The sequence below is a fragment of the Crotalus tigris genome, unplaced genomic scaffold (genome assembly GCF_016545835.1).
Source record: "Crotalus tigris isolate CLP2741 ecotype Arizona unplaced genomic scaffold, ASM1654583v1 scf7180000017947.1575755, whole genome shotgun sequence".
NCBI lineage: Eukaryota > Metazoa > Chordata > Lepidosauria > Squamata > Viperidae > Crotalus > Crotalus tigris.
This window is the reverse complement of record NW_024096739.1, coordinates 665911-670265: the sequence shown is the minus strand read 5'-3', so window position 1 is coordinate 670265 and position 4355 is coordinate 665911.

Sequence of the window (4355 nt, the reverse complement as noted above, 5' to 3'; positions counted from 1 at the left end):
GTTTAAATTCTTGTCCAAATCCAATGAGAGAATCTGCCTGGTTCCAGGCCTGGTTCCTCAGAAGCTAATGCAGGCATAGGCAACCTTGGCTGTTTTATGATTTGTGGACTTCAACTCCCAGAATTCCTGAGCCAACATGGCTCAGCTTGGAAACCTCTCCCTTTCCCCTCAGCATGGCTGGCTCAGGAATTCTGGGAGTTGAAGTCCACAAGTCATGAAGGGGCCATAGTTCCCCCATGCTGGCTCAGGAATTCTGGGAGTTGAAGTCCACGAGTCATAAAAGACCCAAGGTTGATTACACCTGAACTAGTGCCTCATGTTCCCCAGCACCTCTCTAGGAGAACCAGACAAAACTCTCTTTTTCTGTAGACGCTGGTGATTTTATCCTGAGGTTAAATTAAAAGGCCTTATTTCCATGGTGTTCCCTTTCTCACAAAGGGCAGATGAGTAGAACTGGAACTGGAGTCTCCCACTCAGATGAAGTAACCGAGGGAAGGGAAACCCAACTACCAATAAAATTCCCCTTGGAGTGAAATGTACTTTTCTTAACGCTATAATGATTCTTTATGACTGCATGCACTTCTTCCTTTTAGCTGGTGCAAAGAGCTGCTCTCCCAAACGTTGACTTTGGAGATTGGGTAATGAGCAGACTTTTTCCGGTCCTGTTGGAGAGCCAACTAATTTTCATCAGGGGCATCTAGTTTCAGACTTCCCCTTTCTGCCAGCTTCCCTAATCTTCTGCCTTGCCTGGCACCTTCTCTGCCCTTGCTGTCCTACCCTCTTAACTTTCTGTGGCCTCTGGAACTTATGGATAGCAACAGCAGGAAGTGCTGGCAGATGTAGCCAGCAAAGCTTGAATCCCACTACATCCAAACTTGGAAGGACGGAGGTAATGACACCGCCCAGCAGTTGTTTGCAATTCCAATCCTTTTCTGCCTCCTTTTACAGTCCAGGCAACTCACATATTTGGTTGGATGGACTTGAGTACATGAACCTCATTGACATTAATAAAATCACCATCAGTCAATTGCAAAAGGCATCTTTGCCTGGAACAGCTTACAACCTCCTACAATACTTTTTAACATCACCAAACAACATCTGCCAATCCCAGGTTCTTGGGAAGGATTCAAGGGGTGGATAAAAATGTCAAAATAGTCTAAACACTTGCTGATTGTGCAATGAGCCCTAATAATTTATTACATTTATATACTGTCCAACTCTGAGCTCCTATGACTCAGGGAAAATGTCCTTCTCCTTGTAGCATTGTGTAAATGAACCTCTATGAAGTAACTCAACTATCATGGAACCTTAAGATGCAGCCTTAAGATGGCAGCACAGGGCTTTTTTGTATCTCTTTGCTGCCATCTAGTGGTGGTGTGGATGTTCTTTTTTGCCTATATAACATTACATCGCAAAAGATATTTTGACATGTCATTAAGCATTAATACAGTATGCCAAGCCATAGTTGTAACAATTGTTTATTGAATAAGCCTCCTCCTTAGGTCATATAGTCATAAACCATAATTTGCAAATCAGAATTACTAGGTTGTCACAAGTGCTAAGCCCTAGTGAGATGGAGCTTGCACCCGGTGGCCTTGAACAAACCACTATTTTGCAGAATTGCGGGGGGGGGGACGAATTGGAGAAATACGTTTTATGCATCCTACTGTGGGGTCTAATGAGTAAGAATAACTAGCTTCAAATCACATTATGGTTTACCATATAGTATGAATCCTGGATATGTCCAACAGTACAGTCTTAACTTTTAATGGGTCATTAGACTTCTCAAACCCCAAATTTCCTTCAATATACCATAGCCAGAGACTGGGAAGCCTTCATTAGATGTACCCCAGCAGTGAAAAGCTTCTAAAAGAAAGCCTGTTACATTAGCCCAGTGTTTCTCAACCTTGCCAACTTTAAGAAATGTGGGCATTCCTGGCTGGGGAATTTTGAGAATTGAAGTCCACACATCTTAAAGTTGCTGAGGTTGAGAAACTCTGCGGTAGCCACTTCTTATTGTCCTGAGATGCTTAGGGAAGGCCACATTTTTCAGCCAATACTTAGGGCTCTAATTTGCTGGGTCCATGCAGCCAGCTAAATTCAGATTAACTAAACATGGCTGCCATGTTCATACAAATGCTGTATGCAAACAAATCATTTTATGGCTCAGAGAAATTGCATCGGTTCAAGGACTATACTCCAAACATGGAACGAGCAGGGAGAAATAAGTAAAATGGGCATCATAAGCAGCTGCATCTCTTAAGATAGCCAGTTTATTCTTAAGCTTCTCCAGTGCAAAAAATAAAATTATTGGTCTTTCAAGTATGGTTTTCAGCTATACTTTTGCAACTTGGATGAAGGCAGTTTAGCACCCGTATCCTTGGGAGAGGCCAAAAAAAGATGGCAGGTAAGTGGGCAGATGACCAGATGCACATGGCAACATCATCAGACCAGTTTTGTGACTTGCATTCTTGTGTCAAAACTGGAACAAAAATGCACAATAGCATTTGAATGATAATATCACCGTGTGCATTGTCATTGTGGCATCGTTGTGGTTTGTGGCAGACACCCTTGGGGCCTAGTTCACATAGCCCCCTATGAGAATAGCTAAGTCCCCAAAATTCATGGCACTACAACTTAGTTAACCCTCTTTTAGCCTAGTCTGGCTTGCTAGCTAACCCTCTTTTAGCCTAGTCTGGAAATTTAGTCTTTAGTCTTCTTTGTTTTCTACAGATAGACCGAAACTTACAATCATTTGTTTAGTAACTGGTTGAAGTTACAATCGCACTGAAAAAAAAATTGATTCATGACTGGTCTTCACACTTCGACCAGCATAGCATCCCCATGGTCAACGTGATCAAAATTTAGGTGTATTTCTGATGGTTGCAGAGTCCCAGGATCACATGATCACCATTTCCAACTTTTCCAGCCAATTTCCAACAAGCAAAGTCAATGGGGAATGCTGGATTCACTTAACAACCATGTGATTCCTTTAACAACTGTAGTGATTCATTTAGCAACCGTGGCAAAAGATTTATAAAATTGGGTGCCACTGACTTAACACCTGTCTTGCTTAGCAACGGAAATTCTGGACGCAGTGGTGGTCATAAGTTGAGAACTACCTGTATCTCTGTTTGATCTAGCTCAGCAGTTCTGCAGCCCTCCAAGCAACTTTTTCATCCCTCTTTGGAATTTGATCTAAAGTCAAGATCTCTTCCACATAAAATGGTTTAACCTCTGAAGGTCCTCCCTTCAAATTGTCCCACAGTGTCCTCATTCCCTGTGCTCTCTTGCTGGTATCTTTGTTGGGTAACTAAACCAATGTTTCTATTCCAAAATAACAGAACAACAGAGTTGGAAGGGAACTTGGGGGTCTTCTAGTCCAACTCCTTGCTCAGGCAGGAGACCTTATGCCATTCCAGACAAGTAGCTATCCAGTCTCTTCTTAAAAATCTCCAGTGTTGGAGTGCCCGCAAATTCTGGAAGCAAGTCATTCCACTGATTAATTGTTCTAACTGTCAGGAAATTTCTCCTTAATTCTAGATTGCTTCTCTCCTTGATTGCAGAATATCTGCTTTAGAATTTGAGATGCTTCACCTCCATGGTGAGCATAACTGGATCCCTGCAAATAAGTCCCTTGAATGCCACACTCCAGTTCCTTAGTTTGCCTCCTTCCCTACTACAGGTAAGCAGCTAAGGGGCCACAGGGTCTCTGTGCCCTCCCACTCAGCTTCAGGATATTTCAGCAAATGATGGCTGTTCCTCATTTCTACCTTCATAAACAGCGGTGTGGTGAGGGGAACATGGTGCTGCAGGCAGCCATTATTTGCACAATTGCATTGCTCGGAGGAGACAACTTGCAGTTTGGTTAGAGTATCAGGAGAATAATTGCAGGGCTGTTTCAAGGCTGCTTCCAAGGAAAAAGGAAGAATTTGGCGGTGGAGCAGTTAGCAATGAGGAAGTGGCCAAACGTACAGCTGGTGTGATCCTTATCCCTGAGACTTACAGAAATAACATGCCTTCCACTGGTCAGGCGGGGGAAGGTCCGTCAAAGTTGTTTGACGGTCGCTGGAGGAATTAAAAAATTAGTCCCACAGAATTAATCCACAGGCAAATTTAATATAGCGGCCCAGATTTAGAAGTGCAATGCCCATTTAGTGTTCCTGGTTTATTGTGTTTGGGTTAAATTATTATTTCAACAATGTAGCATGCCTTAAATAAATAAACAGACAAATAAGCAAGCAAGCAAGCTATGTAGCAATACAATGGATGCTTGTGAAAAATGTCCACCTCATTGCAAATTCATGGAATGTTTGCTTTGCTCCCTAATGTTGTGCAATATCCCTCTTTTTCCC